This window comes from Ctenopharyngodon idella, chromosome 20 (assembly GCF_019924925.1).
Source record: "Ctenopharyngodon idella isolate HZGC_01 chromosome 20, HZGC01, whole genome shotgun sequence".
Lineage (NCBI taxonomy): Eukaryota > Metazoa > Chordata > Actinopteri > Cypriniformes > Xenocyprididae > Ctenopharyngodon > Ctenopharyngodon idella.
In genome coordinates, this window is record NC_067239.1 from 25,955,216 (window position 1) to 25,963,472 (window position 8,257).

General features: G+C 35.3%; 1 long non-coding RNA gene across 2 annotated transcripts; it reads right to left on the reverse strand.

Moving 5' to 3' along the window:
• Positions 1 to 649: 649 nt before the first annotated feature.
• On the reverse strand, positions 650 to 6,857 carry LOC127502834 (uncharacterized). Of its 2 annotated transcripts, XR_007926941.1 has the most exons (3): positions 5,508 to 6,857; positions 2,903 to 5,287; positions 650 to 2,807 (listed from the first exon to the last, which is right to left on the reverse strand). It is a non-coding gene; the product is annotated as an uncharacterized LOC127502834 (long non-coding RNA). The 2 variants fall into 2 exon arrangements; XR_007926940.1 differs by having other exon boundaries at positions 2,903 to 6,857.
• Between the last annotated feature and the right edge of the window lie 1,400 nt (positions 6,858 to 8,257).

Sequence of the window (8,257 nt, forward strand, 5' to 3'; positions counted from 1 at the left end):
TTGTTTTGAATCAGTGGTTCGGAGCGTGTATCAAACTGCCAAAATCACATGATTTCAGTAAACGTGGATTCGTTAAGTCATAAGTGTTTCAAAATGTTTCAAAATTTCAATGGTTCACGTGACTTTGGCAGTTTGATACATAAAAGATTTGTAAAGCTTCGAAGCTTCATGAAGCAGTGTTTTGAAATCACCCATCACTAGATATTGTTGAACAAAGTCGTTATTTTGTTTTTTTGGCTCACAAAAAGTATTCTCGTCACTTCATAACATTAAGATTGAACCACTGTAGTCACATGAACTATTTTAAATATGTCTTTAGTAGCTTTCTGGGCATCTGAAAGTGTTAATTATCCTGCTGGCAATGGAGACCTCACTGAGCCATTGGATTTTATCAAAAATATCTTAATTTGTGTTGAACGAAGGTCTTACAGGTTTGGAATGAAATGAGGGTGAGTAATTAATGACAGAATTTTCATTTTTGGGTGAACTAACCCTTTAATGACAACAAAAACAAATAATAATAATAATAATATAAATTGTTATTTTTTATTATGAATAAAAAACAATTAAAAATAATGATAATAATGTATTAATTATTATTATTATTCAAACCATCACTAAACTGCTGATGTGACTAAAGTCAGGTTAGTCAAGTCACGTTACATTTATTTATATTTATACAATACAGATCGTTTCAAAGCAGCTTTACAAGTATAAACAGGAAAACAATGTTTCAGTGATGCAAACAAACTTCAATTCTCCTATAAAGAAGCTTTAAAAAGAAAAAAATATATAGTATCATTGTTCAGTTTAGTATCATTGGTCAGTTTAGTGTTAATTCAGTTTCATTTAATTACTGTGTAAAGTTCATCAAATATGAAATGAGTTCTGCTACAAAGCAGCTCTGTAGAAAACAGTGATGTAATTGTCCTGCTCAGTTCAGTTCTCATCCAATAGAGTCAGTACAGTCAAATCAATAATATTGCTAAATATTGAGTCCCCAACTAACCAAGCCAAAGGTGACAGTGGCAAGGAACGTTTTGACATGGAACCTGGAAGCACTGCTCTGTTTACAACGTCAACAGTGTAGGAGACTAACAGGAAAGAGAAGAAATTATTGAATAAATTTGCTATTTTTGTTTTGGTTTTGCGCACAAAAAGTATTCTCGTCGCTTCATAACATTAAGGTTGAACCACTGTAGTCACATTAACTATTTTAACGATGTCTTTTCTACCTTTCCGGGCCTTTAAGGTGCTATTTACGCGACACCGTTTTCAACTAAAAACATAAAACTTTTTAATGCATTTTGGCCATTCATTTACACGACAACAGCGTTTTGGGTGCCTGAAAACACAAACTTTTGAAAACAGATTACAAAGTGCAAGTTTTTGAAAACGGTCTCTGTGTAAACAACAAAAATGCAAATCTGTGAAAACTATGAAGTCATGCACATGCGTATTATATGTTCAGTCTATATAGTGTTTCATCGCCATCTAATGGCCTGACAGCAGAATACAGCATTTTTAGTCGTTTTCGCGGATCCGTGTGAATAGGGATCATTTTGACAATGGTGTCGTCTGTACATGGAAAACTGAAAAGGAAAACTTCTCCGTTTTAAGCATATCTTTGTCATGTAAACGTACCCTAAATATGTTATGACATTGCTGAGTATAGGGAGATCAGAAAGCTTTCAGATTTCATCAAAAATATATTAATTTGTGTTCCAAAGATGAACGAAGGTCTTACGGGTTTGGAACGACATGAGGGTGAGTAATTAATGATAATGAGTAATTAATTTTCATTTTTGGGTGAACTAACCCTTTAAGAGGTATTGCCTATGGGTCAATGCAGTTTGAATTCAAACTAGATGCAGGCTAAGTAGGTGTTTGTTGTGATGCCATAAAATAAACAAATGCAGTTGCAAGCAGAATTGAACAGGTTAAACTAGCTGCAGCCAAAGCAGTGAATCAAATCATATTAACCCTCTGAATAATAAACCACATATTCAGAAACAGAAGTCGAGCCTTTAGGCTATCCGTAGGCCTGCAAAGCACTCAGTCGGTCTAAAACACATGCATACAAACACATGTTAAATTGAAATGCACACACCACTGAGGACACGTACATCCACATATGCTCAAACAAAAGCATGCACACACACTTACAGGAAAGTACTTGACTGAGCACAATCAAAGCCCTCAAGCACCATCTGTGATGATGCAGTCTCTTTCTATTCTGAGTGGACTGATTCTGTCCGCTGGCTATGATTTCATAATGAAAATCTCAGTAATAAAGCTGTTTTTATGGATTCTGATGAATTATCCTTAAAATATGAATGCAAATTAAGTCTTTTAATTAAGTCATACCTCTGGACGCCATTATCATACACTTTTCTTTTAGGCTGCATATTTTCTAATATCTGCTTTTAAAAGGAATATTTGATATTTAATCTATTTCCCTCCTGGTTTATTCATTGCCACGGAGATCAGTTGATAGATATATAAATACTGAGTATATATATTCTCATAATTTGAACCTTTGAGAGACATTTAAAACATCTCAAAAACATGCTTAACATTAAAATATCAGGTCAATCACATGATTGATAAACAGAGAGTAAAATGAGAGTCAGTGGTGGCTGATTCTGGATCAGACATTGTGTTGAAATTATGAAAGTCATACAGCTGGCTAGGTGCTGGTGGGTGGGGACAGGCAGGCGGGACAGGATAATGTCACATGTTCAGGTGGGGGGAGGGCCGAAGGGCCGGGGGACGGTCACAGCTGAGCATGGAGGGGGAAGGGCTCCCTAGGGACGGTAGATGGAGGGATGATAATTACATTCAGCACTCTGGGAGATGTGGAGGAAATCAAATGAATGGACCTGCTTGCATTTGAAATTACCTTTGTTGCAGAAGAGCAGCTGTCACTTAAAATGGGTCTGCGGCCATTTTTTTGCCTTTCTTTGGACTGGCTTGATGCCGTTCATGAAGTAGATAAGGGGTTATGTCACTATTTGAAAAAGACAATGCAATGTTTCACAGTGCTTGAACGATTGAATGATGAGGTTTTAGCATTATACAATGTTTATCTCAAAGAACACAGCATCTAATGCAAATAATTCTCTAAAAAGCTCGTAACTAACAGGTGATTTAAAAAAGTTAATATCTCCCAACAACAAGACTTTAACACGGGTGAATTCTCCTCGGGTGCGTCTCAATAAGCTCCCTAGTTCAGTAGTCAGGGCACTGATCAGTATGTATTTGACCTGTATGAATTTCTTTCTTATGCTGAACACAAAATAAGATATGGGTAACCAAACAGTTGATTGGCCCCACTGACTTCCATAGTATGGGAAAAAATACAACGGAAGTCAGTGGGGCCCATCAACTGTTAGTTTGTGTTCCAAAGATGAACGAAGGTCTTACGGGTGTGGAACTACATGAGGGTGAGTAATTAATGACTGAATTTTCATTTTTGGGTGAACTAACCCTTTAAACACTGAAGCGTGAAACATAAATCTTATGAGCCAACTCAATACACGTAATTATATTTAAGCATAAACATCGCTAGACAGGTCCTGAACATAATTTAGCCAACATTTATAATTAATTTATGGCTGAAATGTTGCAAGTAGCCTATAAGTGACAATCTATGTATTTATCATAATGTACTTTAAATAACATAAAAAATATCAGTTCTGCTGTTGTTCATAAATACCAGTAGTGACGGTGTACAACTAGGACCTTGTCACATCACCATCAGTGTACATGATATATACGGAGCAGCTTTCAATGAAAATAATGGGTAAAAAAAATCAAAATATTTTTTTTTAATAGATGATAAAAAAATGAAAGGCAAAATCTGGATTTTCACATTAGTGAATAATTTAAATTTTACTCTAAAAGGATTATTGATCTTGTATAAACCCATTTGTTCAAAATAATTTAATTCATAGAAACCACTGCAACACTGAAGGTCAATACAAGGTTAAATGTGAAATGGTATTTGAAATTAAAGTAGTATCATCCAACACATTTAGAACAAGAATCCATAGTATTTTTAGTATTTAGTGCAGTTAGGCCGATAATGCTTCAAATTTTTTCAAGAAATCCTTTGAGAATCTCTGTAACACAGGCAGACATGGAGAAAACCACTGGTGCAACTATTAAATGCTACATATCAAGGCAATGTCCAAGAGCTTATCTCATGCAGGCCAGATGGTGAGAGCATGTGCCCTCAGTCAGTAATTCCCCGTAACACAAACAATGATTCAACAACAGTTCACCCTCATACTAATTGGAATCCTCTTTTAATTAAGTTGATAACAAACATTTGCACATAACTGCTTATTATATGAACTATTGTAGGCCTCAGCTATGACAATGTTCCCCAACCCTGTTCCTGGAGTCACATTAACAGTGCACATTTTGGATGTCCCCCTTATCTGACCCATTCATTTCGGGCTGTGTCCTAAATCACCCCCTATACCCTTAACTATTTGAGGGGCCAGCCATTTGTAGTGGCCTTTGAAACCATATAGTGGACATTATCAAGTGCACTCATTCAATCCCATAATGCACTGTTAGGGTTGTGCCGAATTAATTCCTGTGTCTTGCCAGATGATGGCGCCCAAAGCTGACTCATCCATGTATTTTCCAAACCGCTGGTCCAATGTGGCTTTTTAATTGATTTTTAAATTGTTTAATTAAGGTTTATAGATGCTAGTTTCCATGACAGAAATCTTTTCATTACTACTGGAGCTGCCAGTTTGCAAGTTACAAATGATTATTAAGCAGCCAGCACAAAAAAGCGGCAGCTATTCAGTGTCTGAATTCACTCGTTTTCATTCACTCCTTCAAGTGTGAATGAGGGTACAGGGGGCGATTTCGAACACAGCTTTGGAGTCTCTTCTAACTGGCTGATTGGTTGAATCAGGTGTGTTTGATTAGAATGAGTTTGAAAATGTGTTGTGTTTTGGTGTGCCTCCAGAAACAGGGTTCCTGAGCTATGAGAAAGTGGATGTGTAAACTGATGCACTTGATGGAAGCAGAATGACTAGCCCTGAAATATTTTGCCTTTGTTTATCCAGTGCTTTAAATGGCTTGAATTGCACTTGTGTTACTAGTATCGTGTATACTAAGCATTTGTGTATGATGATAATTTGAGGGGCAATACATTACAGTTCTGGCTGGGCCATGACTCCTGGCATAACCCGTCATAAATTACACACCAGATGGTCATCTGCCTCTTAGCAGTGGCATGAGCTGTTCCTCCTAATGGTGACATCTGGGCAGACATACACAGCGTTGTATGGTGAGACGAGTTCAATTATACACTTGTGATAAATAGACTGTAAAAACCTGGTCTTGATCCAAAACGCCCATTATATGTTGACAAATAATGTCATGTTTAATTATTGCATGCATGTGGAGTTTATTTCCCCAGTGTGGCTTTAGTCTTTTGTGTGGTATTCAATACAAAATAATTATCACCTTAATGAATTCACCTTTATAAATAAGCTATATACCAGCATTGGGCAAAATTCAGACTTCAAGATGTTTATGTCCCACAGGATGATGAACTGGAAAGACAGGAAGAGGAATTTAGAGAACTGCAATTCAAAGAAATGTATCATTTCATTAGTCCAACACAAGTTTTCTGACAAAACATTCATAATTAAATATTTAATGTAGACTAATTTAGAGACACTGATTAAACACATTTCTAGCATTATATTAACAATTAACCCAGATTTTAATTTTGCTATACAGCTAAAAAAAAATGTCCATTACATTGTTTTAACTTGCTTTACATTGTTTTACATTGAATTGGCAAATTACAGAGCCTTTTCAAATCTTCCATTTATGTCTAAAATACTAGAAAAAGTTGTGTCTGCTCAGTTGTGCTTCTTTTGCAAAAGAATGATCTCTATGAAAAATTTCAGTCAGGATTCAGGCCCCATCACAGCACAGAAACTGTGTTCGTTAAAATCACAAATGATTTACTTCTAGCTTCTGACCAAGGCTGCATCTCAAAACTAGTTTTACTTGATCTTAATGCTGCGTTCGACGCTATAGATCATGACATACTCTTAGATTGATTACAAATTTACACTGGTATTCAGGGACAGGCATTAAGGTTGTTTATATTGTACCTATCCGACCATTACCATTTTGTTTATTTAAACAGGGAATTATCTAAGTTAATGTCAGTAAATTATGGAGTGCCGCAAGGGTCTGTTTTAGGCCCTCTGCTATTTTCAGTTTTACATTTCATCATGACCAGAAGAAATCTCTAAATTATCCAAATTGTGTGTTAAAAATATAAAATATTGGATGGGGATGGATTCTATTAAATTCAGACATTAAATTGGACAAAAAACCTCTACACAGAATCTCTTAGAATACAATTTGCATCTCAGGATGTACTGTTACTTTAGTTAAAGACCTGGGTGTTACATTAGACAGCAAGTTGTCTTTCAAAAATAATTTTTCATGTTACAAAAACAGCCTTCTTCCACCTCAGAAACATGGCTAAGCTGCAGAACTTGTTATTGGTTTTATGATGCAGAAAAGCTAGTTCATGTGTTCATGACCTCTAGAATGGATTATTGTAATGCACTACTAGCTGGCTGTCCTGCATCCCCATTCAACAAGATACAGTTAGTCCAAAATGCAGCTGCTAGAGTTCTTACCACGTCAAAAAAATATTAGATATTTTTATCACCTCTACATTGGTTACCTATAAAGTTCCATATTGATTACAAAGTATTGCTGCTGACCTATAAGGCCCCAAATCTGTAAAGCTGCTTTGAAACGATATGTATTGTGAAAAGCTCTATACAAATAAATGTGAATTGAACTGAACAAATAATAATAATAATAATAATAATAATAATAATAATTATTATTATTATTATTATTAAATTGATGCTTGACTCAGTAACTTTCAGTAAAATTACATGGTCTATAAAATGAAAGTAAATGCATCCAATATTGGTAATAATAATATTAAAATATTAATGAAATAAAATATTTAATAATAATAATAATAATAATAAATGTTATTGAAAAACCATTCTCAATTCAATTCTTAAATGCCACAGACCCTTATAGTACATAGGATACGTGTCAACTGAAAAGAAAAACAAATTGGTACAGGAAAATTGGTCAATAAACTCAGTTTTGTACATCCGGTGACATTATGATGTCATGCTGTACGCAATAAATCCGAGATCAGTGTCTTAGTTACATAATGAGCCACAGCCTTTGGATATATCAAGAACAGACTGCAAATAATTCATCTTGCTGTATAATAACTTGCATGATTATTGTCTACTTCACCAGATGATGGCAGTATTGTGCTACAACTGTGGATTCACATTACATGTGGCTTACAAATAGGAGCATGCAATATACCTTCGCTTTATATTTGCTCCATGAGTCATCTGACGATCCTATATGTGATTAAACAATAATACACTGTAAAACTCACAATGAACCTCTTCATTCTTTAACAAGACAATGACACTGGAGTCATAAACATCGTATATATAGATGATACTGCTAATCATGTTGCATTTGAGGGGTACAACCAAATTTTTGTGACTTACTAAAAGGAATTACATTGATTGCAGTCTCTGGATGAGAACGGGCTGCCAAGTAATAAAATAAGAGAGTGTAATGAGTAAAACTGCCTCTTCATATCAGCGTAGCCTTCAACTCTAGATGACCACTGGAGGTGGTGATGGGTGACTGCAGATCTGACCATGTGGAATAAGCCAACATCACTGTGACCCACAGCTCTGCTATGATCAGAGAGGTCATGCCCTTGTCTAGTTGCGTTTACAGTTAAAATGGTGGTGTATCACATCTGAGACGTCAACACACAGCAAAACTGTTAAATATATTTTTAGAATTTTTCATATAGTTTAAATGCAAAAAATTAGTGGACCTCAACACCATTATTTTACATCGGACATCAAGTGGCAACCCAACAAAACATCGAAATTGTGTATTATACAAAATCAAGACAAAATTTTCCCCAATCAAACACAAAAAACAGTATACTAATATTACCATGAACTGCATTGGCGCAAAATACCAGTTTGACTGGACAAAAGACAACCAAAGATAAGGGAATGGGTCAAATTTTGGATTTGCAACCCACCAATTGAAAACCACTGTTTTATATTACATAAATATTCATTTTGGTACCATTTAATCACTAGTACATACTGCTTTATATTCAAAGTTC